Source organism: Prionailurus bengalensis, chromosome X, assembly GCF_016509475.1.
Source record: "Prionailurus bengalensis isolate Pbe53 chromosome X, Fcat_Pben_1.1_paternal_pri, whole genome shotgun sequence".
Classification (NCBI taxonomy): Eukaryota; Metazoa; Chordata; class Mammalia; order Carnivora; family Felidae; genus Prionailurus; species Prionailurus bengalensis.
This window is the reverse complement of record NC_057361.1, coordinates 116707699-116732859: the sequence shown is the minus strand read 5'-3', so window position 1 is coordinate 116732859 and position 25161 is coordinate 116707699. Positions and strand designations below refer to the sequence as shown.

The following is a 25161-nucleotide window of genomic DNA, read 5'->3' as shown; positions in this document are numbered from 1 at the left end:
AGCCCAAAGCACAGTCGGAAGAAGAAAGGACGCATCACCAACGCAATGAAGTCCAGTGACCAGCTTGCCCTTCACGACCTTCCGTGGTCTAGCTGCATCTCACATTTCCCTCGCCCTGGGCCACTTCCAGCCTAGTCCGCTGTGGCCGCTGCAAAGGGCTTACCAGTAACAGGCCAACCCTGGATTCACGTTGTTCCTTCTATATTATCCCCTCCCTCACCCCTTTCCCTGTTGAACTTCTCATCCATTAAGGCCCAGCTGCGATTCAACCTCTTTGGTGAATATTTACCTGGGGCCCCAGCTGGAACCAAACACACTCACCCTTCTACCCTCGCTCACTGCCCTCTGCCTGAGCTTCTCCTAGGGTGCTGAGTACCTTCTACCTGAAATTGGAATTATTTACATGCGTACCAGTCAGTCACACTCACCAGACTATAACCTCACTATAGAAAACCCAGCACAACCCCTGCCTCAACCATGGCTCCTTGGTTCCCCAAATGTATTAACTCACAGGTTCCCTTGGCACTTTGTTCTTACCTTGTGTATAATACTTAACCTTACTGCAGGGTGCAGTCATTAGTCTGGGTATGTGCCTTACCCAAGAAGGTAAACTCCATGAGGGGGACAGTGGTCATATGTGTGTGTGTGTGTGTGTGTGTATGTTTATAAAGTTTATTTATTTTGAGAGAGTGTGTGCGTGCACGCATGTGAGCAGAGGAGGGGAAGAGAGAGAGAGAGGGAGAGAGAGATTCTCAAGCATGCCCCACAATGCCAACGCAGAGCCCGACACTGGGCTCGGACCTATGAACAGTGGGATCATACCCGAGCCAAAACCAAGAGCCACACGCTTAACCGGCTGAGCCACCCAGGCGCCCAGGCAGACGGTGTTTCGCTTGTCTCTGTATCTTCAGCCTAGCACAATCTCCTGCTCATTTGCTTATTGAATGAATGAAGGAGGGAAGCCCTTCCTGAATCTCCCCCACTAGAAGTAATCACTCCCTTCTCCGAACACCAATAGCTCCTTGTTCTTCCATGTGCCTTTTTTTTTTTTTTTAATCTTTGTTAGCGTTATCCATGGGCAGGTCTTATCTCCTTGTTAGACTATAAGCATCTTAAGGTTGGAGCTATGCCTTAGGCATCTCCATGGTTCCATTACCTAGCAGAATTCCTGGTCTAGTAAATGGGCTCGATAAATGTTTTTATATGAGAGAGAGCATGTGCAACTGGGGGAGAGGGCCAGAGGGAAAGAGAATCTTAAACAGGTTCCGCACTCGCACTCAGCACAGAACCCGACGCGGGGCTCAATCCCACGACCCTGGGATCGTGACCTGAGCTGAAACCGAGAGTTGGACGCTCATCCCTGAGCTGAAACCAAGAGCTGGACGCTCAACCGACTGAGCCACCCAGGCACACTAAATATTTTCTGAATGAATGATTCATCACAAGGAATGGAGCCCCTTAATGATGGGCTCACCAGTGGTCTCAAGGAATAAATGGAAGAAGGCTGAACTGGGTGGGAATCAGCCATGAAGGCTGAGGTGAGCTGTGTGTGGTGGAAAAGCTGTGAGCTATGGGGCCTGTCACTCACACCTACACACACAGGCAGCCATCATTTGTCACTGTCAGTACTGACATGAGAGGCAATTCATTATTCTTTGCTTTGCTACTGGAGATATTAGGAAAACAAACATCAACATCCTCCAAGAGAATAGGACAAAGTGATGAAAACCCATAAAGAAAACTTATTTTCAGGTTCATACAATAGGTATATATACATTCTGGGAAAACACGATGCATCCGTTTGTCAGTGTGATAATATCCCAGTCCTAGCCTTCCTTTCACATTATTCAAAACATTATCTTAGCACCACAAGACAAATAATAAACTAAAAAGCTTGTATTATAATGCAATGGCAGGAAAGCTTTAAAATATCATAAAAATATATGGGTCTCCAGGTTAATAATGGGACATTCTTATGCCATCAACTGATAAATCAAAGAAGTAAAAATAAAATATCTTGGAATGAAGTAATCTTCAAAACTGAGTTCTTTATTGGAGCGCCTGGGTGGCGCAGTCGGTGAAGCGTCCGACTTCAGCCAGGTCACGATCTCGCGGTCCGGGAGTTCGAGCCCCGCGTCGGGCTCTGGGCTGATGGCTCGGAGCCTGGAGCCTGTTTCCGATTCTGTGTCTCCCTCTCTCTCTGCCCCTCCCCCATTCATGCTCTGTCTCTCCCTGTCCCAAAAATAAATAAACGTTGAAAAAAAAATTAAAAAAACTGAGTTCTTTATAGAATAACCCGACTCGTAAGATTTAAGAGAAGGAAGAATAAGGACACTGGCTGAGAATCTACCACGTGTCAAATACTATCTTCCGTGCTTTTACCCACATTATCTAATTTATCGGTCTGAAGAAATCATGGAAGGTTACAGGGCTCGTAAGCATCCAGATTGGAACTTGGTCACATGTCTTCTGTATGCTTACCTTTATTCTGCCCCTCCTATTAAGAATTTACTGCAAATATAACACTTACTGAAACTCCCCATCAGTACCATTTACCTTTATCCCTCCCCACCACAAACACCATTTCAGATGCTATCTGGGCCAGTTAACAGAATTTCTCAGAGATTCATTCAACACATCTAAGTCCAAGTGGTCAGGATTTCTCCCATTCATCTACCCTATCGTCGATAGGGTATTTCTCCCATTCATCTACCCTATCGTCGATGCCTGTATTTTTCCTTTAGAGAGTTTAAACCTGGTGAGTTACACAGACTACTAGTCTTTTTAATTTTTTTCATCTTCCCCAAACACACAGTTTTAGTAGCCTGACGACAGAAAGCCAATCCTGGCAATCCAAATGGGCTGAGTTCCAATGGATCAACAACTCACTTGGTAGCCTGCCACCAAGTGGCCAATCGCCATCAGAAAATATGGAGCCCAATCCTTCTCTAGTCTGCCGCCGATTAATTAAGTGGGTCATCTTTCCTTGGCGGTGGTGACAGTCCCTTCCAAGCAATCGTATGTGTGAGAGGAGTATGCAACTGGCTTGCAGACAGGGGACTTATTGCAAACATCCATAGACACTTTCAGACTAGGGAAAAGTTTGTGAGACCGTGTAACAACAAACTTAAGTAGTAGAGTATTCATGATCAGTCTTAAAAAAAACACTAAGCACTTGTCAAAATGGCACAGTTAATTTCTTTTAGAATTAAATGAAAATGAAGGAACAACAATTAAGCATGTAATTATCCACAAAAATGTTTTTAAGATTTGTAATTACAGTTAATTGCTATAAAATATCATGTTGACTTAAAAAGCTGTTACAAGATTGAAAATAAAGTAATGGCATGGTAAATGCATACTTCCTTCTGTTCGCCCAGGCACACGGGCTAGGGCACAGCCCCAGCTCCCTTTGTGACCCAGCTCCCTGTCGTCCTTCCTCAGCCGGCTACACATCCAGCCTCCCTTACTCTAGTTGTGCCTTTTTTTTTTTTTCCTCTTTCTCGCTTTGTCCCTGCCCACGTGACAGGTCTTCATATTCTCTGCTCTTGTCCCCCATCTGTGGTGGAGATGCCGAAAGAAAATGATCCATGGGATTAAGAAAAATTAAAACGAAGCCACGGAGGTGATCTGGCTTTAAAATTGGAGTTCTGATGAACTGCATCTGGGTTGACGTTCCCTAAACTGGACCTAACTTCAAAGCATGTCACTTTTATTCACTGTAGCCACAACCGTGTCTTAATCCAAAAGGTTTCCAAAGTTAATTTGCATTATGACTATAGCACGAAGATGAACGTTCAGAAAACCTGTCCTCAGTAAAAACAAGAAAACAGAAAAAAACATGGTGTTATCTTTTCAAACCACACCTGACATTTAAAAAATTTAAGTGCATGGCTCCATGTAATATCTCTTCGTTAATATCACTATCCTCTTACAGCTGTTCTTGAAAAAGTTGGGAGGGGCGCCTGGGTGGCTCAGTTAAGCGTCCGACTTTGGCTCAGGTCATGATCTCATGGTTCATGAGTTCAAGCCCCGTGTCGGGCTCTGTGCTGACAGCTCAGAGCCCGGAGCCTGCTTCGGATCCTGTGTCTCCCTCTCTCTCTGCCCGCCCCCCCCCCACCCCACCTCTCTCAAAAACAAATAAACGTTAAAAAAATTAAAGAGAGAAGAAAAATTTGGGTTACTAGTTACCCATCTGCTCTACTTGGGTGGGGGGAGAGGTTATATGGGTAGTTCAGAGAATCCTACTATTTTCTTCAAGCACTAAAATGTACATATTTCAATATAATATATAATTACTAATCTAACTCGTGCTTGTCCATTTTCACAGCTCCTTATTCGGTAGAATTTACTTATATGTGGCTATAAAGTATATTTATCATTGTTCACATGTGAGAACAATGTGATCCCCTAAAATATCTCTGCAACATAAAACGTGTACTCTGGCCAGTGTGAGCCTCAAAGCCAATAGTAGAAGATGTTTAGCTCTGCAACTATGTCTAGCATCTATTGTATGCAAATACCAGAGGAATGGAGATACATGGGGTCTAAATACTTGAGAGAGAAACTAATTACACTTCAGCAATTAGTTTAGCATACGAAACCCTGGTACTCGTAGACGGATCCAAACAGAGGGCATCTCTGTAAGCATGTGGTTCCACTGCTATATTAGTATTTGTGAATTCATTCATCTATTCACTCCACAAACCTTTCCTCAGCTGCTGTTCTGGGCATGTCACCATGCAGGGTGCTGGAGACACGTAGAGCAACTCGTTAAATCTCCACAAGAATATGAGGTAGGTACTGTTATGATTCCTATTTTCCAAGTGCAGCTTAGAGAAGTCATTTGCCCAACATCACATAGCTAGTAAAGTGGCAGAGTCACTCCAAAATAACTCAGACGACAGAGACACCTTTAACTTAATCGTAGGGAAGTGGCATTTAATCCAAAATCCTAGGCAGAGAGAGGACTGGTGAAGCCTCGGGGCACTATGGACACCCAGGATTATTTACTGGAACTTTTACTAACTCTCCAGTGTTCTGACGCGGTGTCACCATCACTGCAGGTGACACCGAATGTGGCCATTCAGGACGACTATGAAGAAGGGGGAACAGCTTCCTCCTCACCTAGGGCCCATGCCAGGGTCTAGCCACAAACAACGGTGACTCTGATGAGTACTCGGGGCTGGCAGACCAGGGAGGGCAGCTCCCCGAGTTTGAGGGTCAGGCTAGAAAATGCAGCCTATGCCACTAGGACTCAACATGAACTTGATGGCTGTTTGCCCCATTTGACAGGGCAGTCTGAGTCCAGTGAAACTGCCTTTTGTATGTTCCCTTCCTCAGACCCCTTAAGAGTCAAAAAAAAAAAAAAGTCTCCCCACTAAAACAAAAGTAAAACAAAATGACAAGAATGTGGCAGAAGGAATTCATGGTCCTACTCCTTGGGCCCCGTTTTCCTCTCTGAAAACAGACCAAGCAACGCCAAGCATCTCCCTGGGAGGCCGGCTGGAATGCCGTAAGCTGATTTTCAGAAACTCAAATAAGCGGCAGCGGCTAAGACAGAATTAATTCAAGTTACTGTTTTGTGTCTGTTTGCTTGATGTTTTGCAACTGAAGAGCTAAGGAGAAGGCTCTTTTGCTCTTAAGAACTAGCTGAGGGTCCGAGGGGCTAAGCCTGTTTGAGTGTTCTGTCCCCCGGCATCCGGCAGCTGTCCAGCCCAGGACGTGCTTCTGGCTTTCAACTAACAGACTCAATCTCTTTATGATGACGCCACCTACAGCCTTACGGAAGAAATTCTGAGCACAGGAGAGAGATCACTATGAGCTCTTATCAGGTGAATCAGAACCATAAGGAGAGGGGGGCTCTGTATTTTTTAAAAGATCCCCATGTGATTCTAAACTGCATCCAGGCTGAGGACCACAGGTTTAGATGGTTTCAACCTTGGGAGGTTTCTAAGTAACTGGAACTCAGGTCACATGGAGAAGGAGGAACCCTCTAGGCCAGAGCTGCCCAAGAGAAATGTAATAGTATGAGTCATGGATATAATTTTAAATTGTTTACATAATCCAAAGAAGAAAATAGAAAGTACCAGGTAAATCAATATGATAACATATTGTATATCACCAAATATATCCAAGACATTATCATTTCAACGTGTAATCAATATAAAAACTCATGGAATGATCTTTTCCATTCTAAGTCTTCGAAGTGTGATGTGTATTTTACGCATACAATATATACTCTGCACCGGACAGCACAGCTGTATGTCTGAGTGAATACCCGCCAAATGGGTATGGCTTTTACCTCCCTATGGGCTGCCACTCCAGAATGGTGCTCTGGAAAGTAATTAAGTAATTTCATCTGCAGAGTCACTGAAAGGGCCAGAGCTGGAAGAGCCAGTCGATATTTGGTCCAACTCCATCACCTATGAACAGCGATCAAGGCCCAAGGGGGGAAGGCTTGTACCAGATTGTGCTCATGATTAGCTACAGCGCAAAGGCTTTGGAATCTTAGGTCGTTCTCTCTATCCTGAAAAAGACCGTCATTGAAAAGGTGGTGTCTGTGCTAAGTCTCCCTTTTCTTGATTAGCAAAGAAGTATTTTCTGTAATGCTGAATAAAAACAGAAATTGATTAAAAGGCTATTCGTTTTATGTTAGAAATTAAAATACCAAATTTCCACTTTGTTGGGATTTTTTATTTTAGCACAGCAGGCTTTGGACACCTTATCTGATGCCTCGTCAACTGTCAATTTCAGCGCATACAGGGCCAAATTCACTCAAGAGATCCCCAACTGAACAGAGTGATTTCTGGAACAATCCACACATCTGGCTGGAGTAATCAGAAGCTTCATTAACAGACCTGAATTAAACAAAAGGTTTATCAAGGCTGTTAAGGACCACTGGTTGGTTACACAGATCTCTTTAGTCTTTCATCTGTTTTTTTTTTTTTAAGATTTTTAATGTTTATTTATTTTTGAGAGACAGAGATGTGGCACAAGTTGGGGAGGGGCAGAGAGAGAGGGAGACACAGAATCCCAAGCGGGCTCCAGGCTCTGAGCGGTCAGCACAGAGCCTGACACGGGGCTCGAACTCACGAGCTGTGAGATCATGACCTGAGCCGAAGTCGGACGCTCAGCCGACTGAGCCACCTAGGCGGCCCTCTTTCATCTGTTTTTGAACGAAACGGACAAAACGGTAAGGGTTACTTAGATACTAATTGCAAACTGCCCAATACTCAGGAGTGTGTGGTAACTAAAAAGTGTTTCCCTGAGGGAAGGAAAAATGGGATAAAAACAGAGAAGGAGGCAAACCACAAGAGACTCTTAATACAGAGAACAGACTAGGGGGTTGCTAGAGGGGAGGTGGGGGTGTGATGGGCTAAATGGGCGACGGGCATTAAGGAGAGCACTTGTTGGATAACAACTGGGTGTCATATGTAAGAGATGAATCACTGGGTTCTGTCCCTGTAGGCCAAGACTACACTGTATGTCAACTAACTTGAGAATTAAAAAAAAAAAAAAGTGTTTCCTCCCCGCAAAAAAGATGCCTAAGTAACTATCAACATGTGTTTCCCTAATATGCAGTTGTGTACTAGAGAAAGTTATGGGCCAATGTGTTTGGGTCCTTTTTTGTTCCTTTACTTATCGTCTTCAGTGGTTTCCATCAGGGTTAACCTGGAGACAGTTCTGCCCCACTCAGTACTGGCTTTTCTGTGGCTTGTCAGCATTACATCACATAACTGAGCAAAGAGCCGACACGGAGATACAAACAGCCACATACACGCTGGTTCTGTCCTTCATGCATTCAATCATTCACTGAGCACCCGTATACAAGGCACTGTGCCAGGCCCTGCAAAGGACACAGACGTAAAGGAAATATAACTGCTACTTTCAACATGCTTCCATGTATGGGAAAGGAATATACAAATGGCTGAACTATCTGAAAACTCTACGTGTTCAAGGGCATGCATATGCAATATTATGGGAGACACATCTTTTTATAGATATATATCTTAATAATTTTTTAGATCATTTCGACTGAAAATGAGAAAAGGACACACAGATGGGGTGGGATGAAGGGACAGGCCGTTTGGATAAACTCCAACACTTGAAATCGGGGCTTAAGGAGGAGAGCTATGGCTTTAGCTTCCACAGCCAGGGGTTGTTTTCCTTTCTTTCGCGTTACAGAGTGGTAACAAAATCCCCATTTACCCTGAAGAGTAATGCATTCTTGCTTGTCCAATTTTACGGTACCCTCTGAGAGTTGGGCGTGAATTTTGACCAAAAAATGCGAAAGGCAGCCTTCCTTGCCAGTCCATCGTACGTTTACAAGACATTCAAATATCTGCACAGAGTAAGCAAGAAAATCCTCATTATGGGGCTTGGCCGGGGTCCCATTCCTCTGGCAGGATTCATGAGCCATCTGAAGGCGACACACACAGATGACACTGAGGGGCTGTGGATGTTAGGGGCAGAGAAGCCTTTCCCCACAAGAAAGTCTGGCACCTTCGCTCTCCGCTTCCTCCTCCTCTTGGAACTGAGATTTTTAAGTTTTGCCGCTGAGTGGGCAGAGCTGGGGACACCAGAGACCGCTGAAGATTTTGTTTCTTGACTATGCTGGGAGGGACGGTAAGGGTGCATTTGAGATGAGCCTTGAAGGATGGGATGAGTTTGAACAGCCAAGTGAAGGAAGAGGAGCCTTCTTAGGCGAAGGCAGTGACATGCAAAGGGAGGGCAGGAGAGAAGCTTCAGGACCCCGGGTGGGGGGGCAGACTCGCTCGAGAGGCCGAGCCACACTTCTCCTTCGGGGCTAAACACCATGCCCTGTCCCTAGAATAATCATCAGCCAGGAATCCGAGAGGGGATGAGAGGATGGGATGGGGAAGGTGAAGGAACAACCGTAAAGGTCTCTCTTCCCCTGGCCAAGTTCCTCTGCCAAAGCTGTTCCAGCTCCCCTTTGGCTTTCCTAAGCATCACCCCCCTCCCCCCCCCCCCCCCCCCCCCCCCCCCCCCGCCACCTCCGGGGCAATAATGACTGGGTGTGGGGGGTAAACTCCAAGAGGGCTTTCTGAGCCCCTGCAGAGAGCCGAATAATAGGGCTTTGCAAACGAGGGACTTTAAGAGTCCTTAATCCCAAGAAGTTTAATAATATTCACAAACACAAGTTTAAATGAAAAACTTGAAAAGAAAAAAAAAATGTCTGCTACATTAATAAAGCCTTAGTGGACCGTAATCAGGTTTTGATTTAATCTCTTTAGGAAGCCCTCTAATACTCTGCATCAAATACAAAGCTAATCTTCTTGTTTCCTCTGAAACTCCACCTCAGCAAATTGTTCATCCCGCCACGGAAAGAAACAAGCCTCTCCAGAATGTATTCTGTGGTTTGGACTCACAGTGATTGTGTTGCAGATTAAACAGTCCTCTGTCAATAGTCATTTTTAAGTTTTGTAGCTTTGCAGTTTCTAAGATGCAAAGATTAAAATATTTTCCAAGTCGTTACCCACAGATATTATCTCTCTGCCTTGTCCAGTCACCCCCGTTCCTCCTTTCCTAAGCCTTCCTGTAATTTACAGACACTCGGGGTCCGCTTCTGGTCCGCCGGGGCACAAGCTGAACACTCTTGTGTCTGGGTCATTCACTCGGCCTCAAATTGCGCTTGTACTCTGGTTCCGGAAGCCTTCCCTAGGGGAACTGATCTCAAACTCCAGGGACTGGTACCTGTGTGCTGAGAATCAACCCATTTTCCTCTGCGAGCTGCAATACCTCCTTCCCTAGTTTTCATTATTTTACAAAGTGTGCCAATTTGCTTCTCTTGGGGCTGGGGGTAAATAAAATGCGTCACAAAAACTCTCCCATCCCCCTGTGACCCAAGATAATTAGAGAATTTTAGAAAACGCTCAATGACCCCAAAGTTTTCTATTCCTGCTCTCAGTGAAGGCAGTAGGTCTACTTGGGATGTATCACGCGGAGCACTGCCTCATGTTTGATAGGTTACAGAGTCGTCATCTAAAAGCAATTTCCAGGGGCGCCTGGGTGGCTCAGTCAGTTGAGCATCCGACTTCGGTTCGGGTCATGATCTCACAGCTTGTGAGTTCAAGCCCCGTGTTGGGCTCTGTGCTGACCGCTCAGAGCCTGGAGCCTGCTTTGGATTCTGTGTCTCCCTCTGTCTCTGCCCCTAACCCGCTTGCATCTTGTCTCTGTCTCTCTCAAAAATAAATAAAACATTAAAAAAATTTTTTAAAAAATTAAAAAAATTAAAAAAAAATAAAAGCAATTTCCAAATTGTGGAAACCACCCCTTTTCACATATCCATGAAAACCGACCAGTTCTACGAAAAAGGTTGGGATCTAACTCAGCTGAATTATCTTTACCTTTATAAAATACATCAAAAGATGTCTGCAAATTCTAAGAAACAGAAGTACACGCTAAAATCTCCAGCATTCATAACTTTACTGGGGCAGCAAAAGCCGCCCATGTTCAATATGTTAGGTATTGTTTCCCACATCTGAAAAGTTACTTAGGCTTATTATTACAATTAACAATACTTCACAACTGTGTATCACATTAAATTTTATGTGTTCATACGTATTTTCTCACTTGTCTTCACAATAACCCTGTGATATAATAAGCAGAGCAACTATTATTGTTCTTCCCATTTTAAAGATGAGGAAACTGGTGATGAGGTAAAGATTTTACCCAACTAGTCAGTAGTGCAGTGACATGACGAATCCGTGTTTTCTGCCTTCCTGTTCAACATGTTCAACTGGGGTAAACTATAACTTTCTGGCATTCGATACCAAAGACGTCCATTGTCTGGATAAACCAGAAGGGATTACATCAGAGAACTGACCTTGAACGGACAGGCTGAGGGAAGAGAACTGAGGAACTCCCAGATCAAAGGCTCACCTACCTGCTGCCATTAAATGGCAGCGAAATGAAATACTTTTGCCGCCTCATGGCTTCACTTCCTCTACACAAGAAACATCGTTTCCTGGGGGCACCTGGGTGGTTCGGCAGGTTGAGCGTCCGGCTGTTGATTTCGGCTTGGGTCATGATCTCGAGTTTTGTGGGTCCGAGCCCTGCATGGGGCTCTCACGCTGACTTGCTTGGGATTCTCTCTCTCCCTCTTTCTCTGCCTCTCCCCTGATGGCTCACTCGCACACGCTCTCTCTCCCGCAAAATAAATAAATAAATAAATAAATAAATAAGAAAATATAGTTTCCTGAATATTTAAATTAAACCTGAAGCTCATAACTTTAAAAAAGTTTCATTCAAATGAAAAGTCAGGTAGTATCTTTAGGACTGGAAGTTCTACTTTTCATTCTTCTATCTCGGCTTTCTATCTGGGAAGGAGCATGGAGTGGCCCTTTAACCACATGAGGCATTGACACCTGTCTATACTGTCTCCCTACTGACAGGCTATTGGCCACAGAAGGGGAGGAAGAATCCAGGGCAGGGATGGGCCAGGGCACCAGAGGAACTTTGCTGCCTGTGCCCCATCCTGCCCCTTCCAAAAGGTCTGCTCCCAGTGAAGGCAGCTGGGCATGGCTGTCCCTTCCCACCGCCAGCTGAGACGACTCCAGTCAAAGCCAGTACACCCGGTTTCACAGGCTCACAGGGCCCGTGCTGCTGTGCGTGACAAGTCAGGCCAAGATCCAACACATTCCGACGTAATTCTTCGTTCACTGGTCCAGAGATGTCCAAACTTTGAAAAAAGACAATATCCCAGCTCAGCGCACCCTTGACCTAAGTAAAGCCTGCTTATTGTATTTATCATTTCTCTTACTAAGAAAACTCCCATGCAGGAAAAATGTATTTCTCTTTCCTTTTCTAAATGAACTCAGTTTTGTATTTGAAGCTTACACACTGTTTTCCTCAGGACACTTCGGGTGGGGCAGAGGCGAGGAACGAGGTTCGAAACTAGGAAAACTCCAGCCCCAAGATCGAAGGTGGAAAGAGCAGTCAGTGGAGTAGATGGCAAGGAGGGGGGGGGGGGCAGAATATGTAATTGTGAATATGGTACGATGCAAGCAAAGTCTGCATCCATATGGCTCTTCTTTCCGGAACACTCCCAGTACTAAATAGTGTGGTCCGCTCTGTGCATAAATACATGTGTAGCTATCACCTCTCTTGTTGTAAAATAACCCTTGCATAGAGTGTTAATTACATGATCTTAAGCGAGTGATTACTATGATGTGCGCTATGTAAATGAGCCAGGAATGGGAACATTCTCAAGAAGGAGTATCACACTGGATCCTGCTCCCCCTCATTTGTCTGAAGCGTGAATCCACCATATAACATGTTCTTTACCTTCTACTGGGGATTAGTGTTGAGTTATTTAGATACAGGACATAGCACACTTTTCAGCCCATCTAGTGAGCAAACTTACTAGCGAAATTCTAGAGGAAGAAAAAAAATCGCCTCGCTGTATTCTTTAGTGACTGAGCCCTCTTTCCCTCTACTCGCAGGTAATGTTGTTCATTCCTAAGACTGTGTCAGGGGAGGGGGACATAAAGAGAGAAAGGAAGTTCCAAGCTCACTCCTGCTGCATCATGAGCGATGTGTGTGATTAATACAGCTCCTCAACCCCATTTAAGGTTTATTTTTCCATGTTTTCTCGGGCTCCCAGACTCCATATGAAATGATATGTAAATAAATTAGGGATACGTTGAGGAAAAACAGATAGTAAAGCTCTTAACAAAAGACAACATGCCACATAACTTTCTACCCTCCATTTCGTTCCTCCCTGTACCACCATGACCTAACTTTCAGTGGGGAAACTACTTTTGGTCAGAAGCGTCGGCTACCCCTTTGTTCTTACCGAGGCATGTTTCAGGCATCTTCAAGCTCAGTTTAGACTTCTGGAAACTCTGAGAGAGTCAACAATCTGACCGTAAATGCCATGCGCTCAGTAGAGAGATGATATTCGGCTTAAGGAACAGGCGGTCAGACTGTGTAAGACTCTAGTACCCTGGTGAGAGGGTACCTGACTTTTGTACCCTGTCGAGAAGGAGAAAACAAGGGGAACAGGGGCCAAAATTGTCAAATGGGGAATGGCAGAGAGAGGCTAAGCTAGGCAAAGAGAAGAGTTCAATGAGACAGGAACTGTCTTCAATGATCAAAAGGGTCATGTGTCGGGGCGCCTGAGTGGCTCAGTCGGTTAAGCGTCTGACTTCGGCTCAGGTCACAACCTCAGGGTTCGTGGGTTTGAGCCCCGCGTCGGGCTCTGGGCTGACAGCTCGGAGCCTGGAGCCTGCTTCGGATTGTATCTTTCCCTCTCTCTGCCTCTCACCACTCGTGCTCTCTCTCTCTCTTAAAAATAAATAAACATTAAAAAAATTTTTTTGAAAAGGGTCATGTGTCAGCAGGAAGTGACTTGCCCCAGGTTCAGAATGTGCATCCCAGGGAGACAGATTTCAGTCCGACGAGAGGCCAGAGACTGAATGGGCCACCTCAGAAGACACGGAGATGTTCACACCAAGGTAGAAGAAACTACTTATTGCAGGTTTCAAAATGCAGATACAGAGACTGCACTAAATGGTCTTTAAGGGTTCTTTGCAACTTGAGACTATGTTATCATCTTCTCTTCTCTGGTCCTCAGCCTCAACTGGGGTCCTAAGAGAAACACTGGAAATCTTCCTATATTACAAATGAGAACTTTACCGAACTCGCAACCTACCTTCACCAATGGGCACGGCCTCTCTCTGCTGGTCTGGGAACACGGTAGGGATTTCAGGCAGAGCCACACGTAGCTCAAAACAGCTCCTATCCCGACCCGAGCGGAGCTTAACTAAGTCAGTTACAGATACCCGCACAGTCAACTCCCCATCCAACTCGTTCACGAAGCCCCCCAACGGCACCCTCCCAGCTCCTTACCCCCTCACATGCACGGATCTCTCTGCCTGCACCCAGATCTCTATGTGCTACAGCCAACTCCCTTTTGCAGGTCCTCTCGTGAGGAAAACCTCTCAGAATGAACCCGCTCAATGACGCGCTCACGCAGTCGCCCAATCAGCACACTTGCCCCTTGTCTCCATTCCCGATCTGGTCTCTCATGCATCCTCCTCAAGTCAAGGTGCTAGGTAGCTGTAAGTCTCAGATCTGAACCACTCACAGACCAGATACTGGCCCTTTGCTATTGGCTTACCAGGTCCTCAGCCCTTGCACTGACTGGGCCTAGTGGGCAAACTCAGGTGCAAAAAAAAAAAAATCAAAATAGTGCAAACACATACAAGCCGTTCCACCCCTTCATTCTGGCACAACGCAGCCACCCCTTATTTCCCAACAGAGACATGCGACCAAATACGCTGCATCGTCCTGGCCAGAAAACGGTCCTCTCCTGGACACTCAGTCCTAAAAAGCTACATCCCTACCCTTGCTTGCGTCACCCACGAGAGACAAAGTCTTCAGAGATCTCTGATGTATGAAACGATGCAAACCATCGATCTCCATGTCCCATCAGCGACAAGGAGACATTGCCAAGATATTTTGAATGGCATCTCCTGTGACCTCATTTGAAGTGCTACGTTCATCTCTCCGTTGTACTGTTAAAAGCAAAAGCTTTTAACAAAGGCCGGGAGGACTCACCGTGGAAATCACTGGCAGGCTTTCTTGCGTCCTGACCTCCTCAAGGTCTCTGTTGTGCCACTTTCCCTCTTTACTTCTGAGAAAATGAGTTCCTTCCCACAATGGGGACAAAAGTTTCCTTTTCTTACGCAAGTAACGGCAACTCTAAATACACTTCCATTCTAGGCAATAAGAAAACTGTGGTAGTCTGAGGTGGCTGGCATCCTTGGCCATTTCCTCCCCAACCCTGGATGTAGCTGCAGGTGCCCTAGCAAAAGCCCTGCGGCATTGCCGCGGGGGCTCAGAGGCGCTTTCCCAGCTACCCTTCCTCTCTTTACTCAACCCTCTAACCGTGTGGCGTATTTGTGATTTCCATCCAGGTGCCTCGACCCAGCCCTTTCGACAGTAAGGAGATGCACTGCTTGGGCTCTTGAAATTTCAGAGGCACTGATTTTCTGGCTTTAGAACCCTCTGGGTTCTACAGTCATGGGCCAGAGCAACCTCACCGGTGAGCCCAACTCAGGCCCCCAGGACCCCTAGGCAGGTGGCTGCTGCCCAGACTCTATGCTCTTACATCTGTTTTAGCCTTTACAGTTCACAAGTCCTTCCCTGGGCATTTCAATCTGATTCTAAATTAGCCTCATCTAGGGTTAAGGAGGGTATGTGTAATGGCAATGCCATTTTATAGGTAAGAAAAATAGAGACGCATAGAACAAATAGCCCTAAAATTTGTATGGAACCACAAAAGACCCCAAATAGCCAAAGCAATCTCGAAAAAGTAAAGCAAGGCTGGAGGCATCACAATTTCCGACTTCAAGTTATACTACAAAGCTGTAGTCATCAAAAGATTATGGTACTGGCACAAAAGCAGACACACAGATCTACAGAACAGGATAGAAAACCCAGAAATAAACTTACAGTTAACATGGTCAGTTAACCTTTGACAAAACAAGAAAGTTTATGCAGTGGGAAAAAGACAGTCTCTTCAGCAAGTTGTACTGAGAAAACGGGTCAGCTACATGCAAAAGAATGAAACTGGACCACTTTCTTATACTGTACACAAAAATAAACTCAAAATGGATCGAAGATTTAAACGTGAGACAGGAAACCACCAAAATCCTAGAAGAGGGCACAGGCAGTAATGTCTAACATTGGCCATAGCAACATTTTTGAAGATATGTTCCCGAGGCAAAGGAAATTAAAGCAAAAATAAACTACTGGGACTACATCAAAATAAAAATCTTCTCTAGAGCGAAGGAAATAATCAACAAAACTAAAAGGCAACCTACTGAACGGGAGAAGAATATGCAAATGACATACCCAACAAAGGGTTATTATCTAAAATATATAAAGAACTTAGACAACTCAACACCCCCAAACCAAATCATCTAATTAAAAAATGGGCAGAAGACATGAACAGACATTTCTCCAAAGAAGACATCCAGATGGCCAACAGACACATGAAAATATGCTCAACATCACTCATCATCAGGTGTAATCCCATCTCGACTACAATGAGATATCACCTCATTCCTGTCAAATGGCCAAAATCAAAAACGCAAGAAACAAGTGATGGTGAGGATGTGGGAAAAAAGGAACCCCGTCACACTGTTGGTGGGAATGCAAACTGGGGCAGCCACTGTGGAAAACAGTATGGAGTTTCCCCCCAAATTTAAAAATAGATCTACTCTATGATCCAGTAATCACATTATTGGGTATTTACCCCGAAAATACAAAAACACGAATTCAAAGGGCTACATGCACCCCTGTGTTTATGGCAGCGTTATTTACAATAGCCAAATTATGGAAGTGTCCATCCACAGATGAATGGATAAAGAAGAGGGGGCATATATATATATATATATATAGAGAGAGAGAGAGAGAGAGGGGTAGATAGAGATATATAGATAGATATAGATATACAGAAGGGAATATTACTCAGCAATAAAAAGGATGCAACATTTGCAACAACATGGATGGAGCTAGAGGGTATAATGCTAAGCAAAATAAGTCATTATGCTAACGTGGATGTAAATTAAAAAATAAAATATGGGGCATCTGGGTGGCTCAGTCAGTTAAGAGTCCAACTTCAGCTCAGGTCATGATCTCGTGGTTCGTGAGTTCAAGCCTCGCGTCGGGCTCTGTGCTGACAGCTCAGAGCCTGGAGCCTGCCTTGGATTCTGTGTCTCCCTCTCTCTCTGTTCCTCCCCTACTTGCTCTCTCTCTCTCTCTCTCTCAAAAATAAATAAAGACTAAAAAAATTTTTTTAAAGTAAATAGAATTTTAAAAATACATTAAAAAGTAACTCATTCAGAGAAAGACAAATACCATACGATCCACTCATATGCGGAATTTAAGAAACAGAACAAATGAGCAAAGGAAAAAAGAGAGAGAGGGAGAGAGAGAGACAAAGCAAGAAACAGACTCTTGCCTACAGAGAATAAACTGATGGTAGCCAGAGGGGAGTGGGGTGGGGGATGGGTGAAATAGGTGACAGGGACTAAGGAGGGCACTTGTCATGAGGAGCCCCAGGTGTTGTATGGAGGTGTTCAATCACTATTTTGTACACCTGCAACTAATATTACATTGTATGTCCACTGTACTGGAATTAAAATAAAATGAAATAAAATAAAAACTTTAAAATTTAAAGAAAGAAAGTAGAGACGCAGAAGATGCCCCAGGTCACATGCATAAATGAGGGAGTCAAAATAAGGGACTGTTGAGTAATACTATTCCTGTTACTACTTTGACAACTATTACACCTAACAACAACAACAACAGCAACGGTAGGTTATGAATACTATGTTTATGAGTACTGACATAAAGAATTCAGTTTCGGTGCATAACATTAGAGAAGCAACACTTCTAATTTAACTTCGCAACTTGAGTTCATTATTCTCTCTCTCGCAAGTGTCTCCTTTTGAACAGGATCAACTACGTAATTGGTGGGGCCCAGTGCAAAATGAAAACGTGGGGCCCCTTTTACCAAACTTATTAATAAGAATGTCAAGACCAGGACAGCAGAGCCTTAAACCAAGCATGGAGCCCTATGAGACACACAAGTCACAAGTCCGTGAAGCTGGCCCTGCTTCTGAACCCTTAAGAGATATGTAAATCTTAGAATAATGCTTCACTGTAGGGGCAATGAAGGAAACATGCTATTGGTTCTCTTATTCTTCTCATTTCATGATAACTTTTGTTTCTGTTACCTCTTGTAAATCTCTTCTATTGTCAAGAGTATCATTAGAATCAGAGATGTGTCACAATTCCTGGATAGCAAATCTAGGGTTGTTTTCATTGATTCTTGAGATAATGTACTTCCTGTGGAGTTCTGATTCATCTTGCTGACCCTCTTGAATACTATATAAAACAAAAACTCAAAAAGCCGCTCGATCTCCATTCGTCCCTCTTCTCAAGCCCTTCAGTCAAGAAAGGATACAATGAATATGTTAAAATTAAACTAAACTACCACAAGGAGAAAGGCCCCCTCTGTTAGCCCACTTACGAAGAACAAACAGTGCCATTGAAGGCACAGCCTCACACAAGACTGTGCTAAGTGGTTCTCACAACAGAGATGCTAGACCTTTTCAGTCTGGAGAGATCCAGTCTCCCCAGCCATACTCCACCTACCACGATTCCCACTCCCGAGCCAGGAAACAAATAAAAGAATGCTAAGAAAACCAGGAAACGACAACTAAGATGAAATGCATAATGCAATGTCATTTAAGTGTGCTGGGATAAATTTTTAGATAAGAGCCACATTTTGTTTTCTGCAAACACAGCACAGGTGTTTTCGCTAGGGGGATGTCTTAGGGTTTGCTTTCTGTCCTCCACGGTCCTTTTTTCTGAAGAAATGACTTACCATATTTACCCGATTCCAACATGTATTTTTTCTTGCCTTTATACATCTCTGAAATCAGAATGCACCTTATAATCAATGGCATTTTACCATCGCTGTCAGCCAGGAGGCAGTTGAAAGGGAGCTGTCATTGCCTGTGTATATACTGAAATCTGGTCATGGCTATTGTAGTATCATGACATATGATAAACATGTATCCAAACAAGCCAAAAAGAGCTCTCTCGGTAAATATAAAATTAAAATTCTATGGATATGAAAGCATTACATCATAGTTTATTTAGGGGTGTTTGTTTTCTTTCTTGGTGTTACATAAAAACTTAATTCCATAAAAAAGCATCTCAAATGTGATGAAATACTTCATATCTTCAATAGAATGCCATATCTGCCACTGGCATTTTGGAAGAGTTTGAAAAGCTGCCCATGCACTCGCTGAGAAGCCACCCAAAGTTCGTACTGGGAAAATTCCTAGGTGCTATAAAAGACTACTTTTTAAATATCCTTGGTGGAATATTGAGGGTTTTTTTACTTTCTCCTGCTTACAACTAGAAACCCCCCAACCTGAAAACCCAAACACTGGTAAAAGGGACTAGCTTCACAAGAGTTACCAATATACCGAACCAGATTCGTGGACAGATCAGTTGTTCCTGTGGTCATGCTTTTAGAGGAAGTTCGAGAACACCAACGTAAGGTCTAGAGCAGCACCATCACGTACAATACATATGATGCAAGCTACAGATAAAATTTTAAATTTCATGCGCAACGTTTTTAAAAGTTTACAAAGTAGGTAAGATTCATTTTAATAATATGTGTTATTGAACTCAATATATCCAGAAGATTGCCATTTCAACATGTGATCAGTATAAAAATATATATGAAATATTGTGTTTCTCTTTGCCCTGTCTTTGAAATCTGGCGTAGACTGTATTCTGCACTTATAATATATCATAGTTCGCACCAGCCACATTTCAAACGCTCAATAGCCACATGTGGCTCCTGTATGGGACAATGCAGGTCAAATCAACACATACGTTTATCGGCAAAATAACATAATCCCTTCCAGAACATTCAGCAGAAATTCAACAGTGGCAGCTATTTCCACGGCACTCTGGTGAATGTCAATTACAATGAACTGAGTACCTCAATGATGACAACAATATATGCTCTAGAGCAATTCGCTGAAAACAGTCTAGGGCAGTGGTCTTCAAACTAGGCTACTGGTACATGAAATCTTTTCCAGAAGTATGCGAGCAGGGATAGTTTGCATGGGATCCGCTCTCAGATTCTCAGCTCCCGTGGATCTTCTCTACTAAAATTTATCTGCCTAATAACAACTTTTTTTTCCCCGCGTGCTTAAAATTAAGCATTAGTCTGCAACTATTCTCAATACCGCTTGCTTAAATGCATCATTAACTGGAAAGAAATGCACGTCTTGACTGACAGCAAGATAGACTGCTGATGCTGATTCTGCAAATATAACTAGAGTGTTTTCCTATATTGCAAAATGGTGACACTTTAAAAACCGATGCATAGAAATTGTATGTGATTTCTTTCTTAGAAGGTCCGTCATTCAATTAAATGAGTGAAAACCTGTTTTCTCAGGTTGAATCTTGAAATATCTTTTCCAATCAAAGTCAACCCTCATTTCATTTTATAAGTATTTTCTACCTCCCATTTTCAAAAACAAAATATGGTATTTTCCAGACCAATTATTCTTTACCTATGTATACTTTTCTCCTAATAAAATATGGTTGAAACGTTTGATTCTGTGGTCTAATAAAATTAATGGAATTTTAAAATTTTTGTACATGATTCCTAGTTAATTATTCCAGAAACCCGACACCAGAGTTGTAAAAACATATGCATAAGTGTTTACCAAAGGAAACTACGTCTGCCATCGGATTTCTTGTTTCATACATGAATTATGTTAGCTACATATTACATTCTCTAATTTAAAATCACATGAGAAACAAAATTATTAATTTCTTAATTTATTTTGAAGTAGATAAAAATGTCATTATAATTTTAGTCTATTTAATCTACTAATATTTAATCTATTTACTCCTCAAAGTGCATATCAGTTCCTTTTTTCCACTGCGAAATGAAGTAGAACACTTTTTCTGAAGGTACAGCTGATATGGCTGATTATTTTGATATGGACATTGCCTTTGCCAATTAAGTTATATTATAAATATTTTCTATGAAATCATGACCCGAAGTTACAGCCTCCAAGTTTTATATTTAAAGGGTATAACAAATTCAAGGCACTTTGTCAAAATTATTGTATCGGCTAAGGCATATTCATCTAAGTATTTTGATTTTTCCAACCTTTTGTAAGCACATTGGATTAAAAATAATGCCTCAAAATGAAAGTATGACCGATATAATAGTCATTTGCTAAAGCATGGTAAAGTCATTTTGGTAAACTTACCAGAAAACTCAGAAATAAATGATTCGGCAACAAATCCTTTTGTAAAATTGGGGCTTCTTTGCTTTCGTGGAACTAAGGATAGGCCTAATCAAAAGTTCTCTGTTAAGATTTTTAAATTTTAATTAAAACATTTAAATCACTAAAAATTATTTTTGGTGACAGATCACTGTGATTTTTGACTTATGACTTGGCCATTCATTCCATTCCCTTCTACCTATTTATGGGAACAAAGTTTTCTGAGTTCTTAGAGTTCTATATGTGAAAAATAGGAATAAAATTTATACTGTACTGTCTCATTAGAAGTAACAGTCATCCTTAGAGTCATGAACTAATTTGGGGGAAATAACAACTATAGGCACTCAAAGGATGTATTTCCAACCAAATTTGAGTTTTCATTTTTAGTAAGTACTTGTAAATATATGTAAAATTTCATATTGTTTTGAGAAACTGTATACTACTAATAATTCAATGATAAAAAGTTTAATAGTTAATAAACTTAGCATTAGAGGAAAATTTATTTCAACCCATATGTAAAACATAGAGATGTACAGTAGGATGACCAGTAAAAGGCTTTTAAACACAAAAATATATTACATTAGGATAAATTATTGAGGGGAGTTACATAGAATGGGGATTTCAGGGAGATAATATCATGAAAGTTTCTGACCATGTTTTTTTCCCCTTTGTTTGCTTTTAAATCAACAATGACAAGTATCAAGATATTATGGTAGTTTTAGTTCACTGAATGAATATAAAAATGTGATTAAATCACTTTATTTAAAAGTCTAAGTATTTATAATATGCTAGAATAGAAATAATAACTACAAATAATTAAACACGCGATAAGAAATTTCAGATGCCAGCTTCAAGAAGGATGATGGAGTTGAGATTTCTCAAAATTATTTTAGCAGGCCTATACTTGGAAAGTTTGAAAACCACTGCTATAGAACACAGTCTCAGTGAAGCCCAGAGGAAAACTAAGTGGGGGAAAGGAAATTTAGAGAGATTTCTTTTATTTTGTTGTCATTTTTAATTTCTGAATATAGCAGAAACCACTATAAGTTAAAGTATACCAGCTTATTTGCCAGGCCGGTAATGCAACCTTGCAATGGGTGAAATTGTAGGGATATTCTGAGCAATCCACAAACACTGCACTTACTCACTATGGTCACTAGATGGCAAATATGCACTGGGCATGCAGCCCTCTTCCCCTCTTCCAAGGGCTCTCTCAATTATCCAATCTCCTCCTGCAAAAAGGAAAAGGATATGACTAACAGCGACAATCACAACAAATAATTACAGGAAATATTTGTTCCCATTTTCCAGGGACAGTAATGAGCCTTTATCATCTCTGAAAATTTCATAAATGGCCTTGTTTATGAAGGTAGCCTACCCTTCATTAATACCATCTACAAATAACATTAATACATTCTATTATAGAACCATGCACTTTGATCATAAAACCCAAACCTTATGCAGCTAAGAACTTCAGTTCCAGCAAACCCCAAAAGCAGCGTCTATGATATTCCAAGCAGAAGGCTAAAACCTTCATTTCACTGAACCTTTAAACAACTCTAAGAGATAGGTGTTAATATTACCCCATATTACAGGTAAGAAAGCAGGAAAATGGCCCCAAACCATTCAGTTAGTAGGAAAATGCACGTTTTGTTTTGTTTTGTTTTGTTTTTCCTAATTCAGTAGCCATGCCCTTAAATAGTATACTGTGTGATGTTTCAGTGGGACGTGTGTGTGTGTGTGTGCGTGCACCTGTCTATGTGTCTTTCTGCATTTGGTTATGCATATTTGTCTTTCTGTGCTTCTGTGTGGTTCTGTGCATGTGGAAGTGTGTGTGTGTGTGTGTGTGTGTGTGTGCGTGCGCGCACAAACACCTGTGCACTCCGGATCTTTTAGATCTCTTTCTGGTAATCTTTTCATCTGCTTTTATCCTGTATAGTCATTGGAGGGAGCTCAATAATTTCCATTTTCTCTTGAAGAGGCTAAGAAAAAGGTACATTAAAAGTCATAGTGTCCTTTGAAAAAGTGTTATTTGTGTGTCTTTTTGTAAGTATTTGAGTCTCTTTTTTCACATGTATAAATCTGCATATGTCTCCATACCTGTGCACGTGTCTGTGTTTGTTTGCAGCATGACTGAGTCCATGTATGCATCTATATGTGTATGTTGGCACATGTATGTGTGTGCATCCATATATCTGATGCACGTCTAGGACTGAGTGCCACGTGGGCACGGGAGTACATTTGTAGATTATTTGTGTGTATGTACACATGTGACAATGTGTATCCATGTTGACATGTGAAGGTGCATGTCTCTGCATTTGTGTGCCTGCGGATGTGTATTTTATACCATGTTTAGGTCCGTGTTGTCTGCAAATATATGTGTGAACGTCTCTTTTATATGCCGAGGGCGTGTATTTCTGGGTGGGTACAGCTGGCATCTGAGTGGACATGTGCATGTGCATTTATGTGCCCGTATGTTGCACACACATATGCTCTTATAGAGTTGTGTGCGCATGTGCCTATAAGGGGGGTTGGGAGTGTGTCACCATCTGAGTAGATGAAATCTTGTTTTTTTTGGAGGCAGTGCCCATGTCTACGTGTACATATGTAAGTCTGTAGACCTGTACCTATACTCTCATGTATATATCTCTGCATGAGTCCATGTGTATCAATGGCATCTATGTCTGTGTGGAAATGTTTTGTCCTCATGTTCACCGCTTGCAATTATTCATCTGTGTGAGTAGGGGCATGTGTCTAGGTCTGTGTGTACATAATGTCTGTTCCTGTGTCTGAGTGTGAGTCAATGGATCTGGACCTGTACATCCTCGCCTGGAAGCCTCTTTGTGACGAGGTGCTTCTACCTCCACAGGTGCGTGCCTCAGTGCTCATCCATCTGTTCAGCCACCTCTGCGTGTGTCTGTGTGTGTGACCATCTGCATGTCCATGGGGACGGGCGTGAGTGTGTCTACATCAATCTGTCTACGCGAGAAGGAATTTCTTTGGCTGGCTCTCCAGGTGAATGGATCTGTGCGTCCCTGTGCAGATGTTCGTGTTGCTGCATGATAGAGGGACTCTGTATGCATGGGAATTTTGCATGTCCGTGTGTACATGTCTGGCTGTGTTTGTGCACGCTTCTGTGGTGTGCACACTCATCTATGTTTGCATGCACACACAAGGCGGTACATACAAGTGTCTGCACAACTGTATGTCTGAAGGGTATCCTGGATTCTGCCCGTGTGCGCATGCATTTCTAAGACTAGGTGCACAGATCAACAGACACGCGTGCTTCTGTGTGCCTCTGTGTTTGCTCCGCTGGATGTCTGTGGGTCTCCATGTCTATCTGCACATCCGTGTGGAATACCTGCATGTGTGGAAATCTGTATATGTGTCTCTGCGTGTATCTGCTCAAACTTCCGTATCCATCTCTTCGTGATTCTATATGGGTGTGAGTCCGCTGCCTCTGTGCACATGCCTGCATCTCTGTGAATGTACGTGCGCTCCTGCACGTGTATGTGACTTTACATGCTCCTCTCGTGCATCTGAGTGAGTCTCTGTGAGTGCAGAAGTGTTTGCCCATGTATATCTTTGTGTGGGTCTTTAGGCCCATGTCTGTAAGTGTGGGTATATGTTTCTGCATATAAAAGCATTTCTGCCCAATTGTTTTCTCTCTCTCTCTCTCTCTCTCTCTCTGGATCTATATATAATACATCTCTCTCTAGACAGACAAGCATCTCTCTAAATGTATATGCCACTATCTCTCTGTGTATATGCAAGTCAAAATCTCTGTTTTGTATCTGTGTGCATGTATACGTCTCCACATACAAATGTATTTATATGTGTACACCTGCGTGCTTGTGTATTTCCATATGTACACCCACATGCACGAACATTCCTTTCTGTACTTCCATATGCATTTTCATGCATGTGCACGTGTGCACACTAAATTTTCATGGTGTGTATGTGGACAAACTTGTTTATACACGTGTGCTACAATAACAACTATGCTGCTGTGTATACACGTATGTGACTCTATAAGCATGACAACACCGGTAAGTACATGTTTAAAACACACGTGTCTAACCGCAAATGACTCTTTATGTTTCAATGTTTGCATTCATGTCTCCGTGTCTGCATCTCAGTAAATACACATGCACCCGTGTCCACGTATGGATGACTTTATGCATCTGTCTATACGCATGCACACACGCAAACATGTGTGTCTGTGTGGGTTCACATATGCCTGTCTACATCTCTGCATAAATGTCGAGGGGTGTCTGAGCATGTGTCTATGGCT

General features: G+C 42.7%; 1 long non-coding RNA gene across 3 annotated transcripts in view; it reads right to left on the bottom strand.

Annotated features, from left to right (window-relative positions):
• LOC122477918 overlaps positions 1-25161 on the bottom strand; it is a 52859-nt gene that overhangs the window by 12935 nt on the left and 14763 nt on the right. For 2 of the 3 annotated variants that reach the window (XR_006295790.1, XR_006295787.1), the window contains exon 4: positions 22012-22099. This is a non-coding gene — a long non-coding RNA (uncharacterized LOC122477918). The remainder of the gene's footprint in view (positions 1-22011; positions 22100-25161) is intronic. The other variant, XR_006295788.1, reaches the window with a different exon arrangement.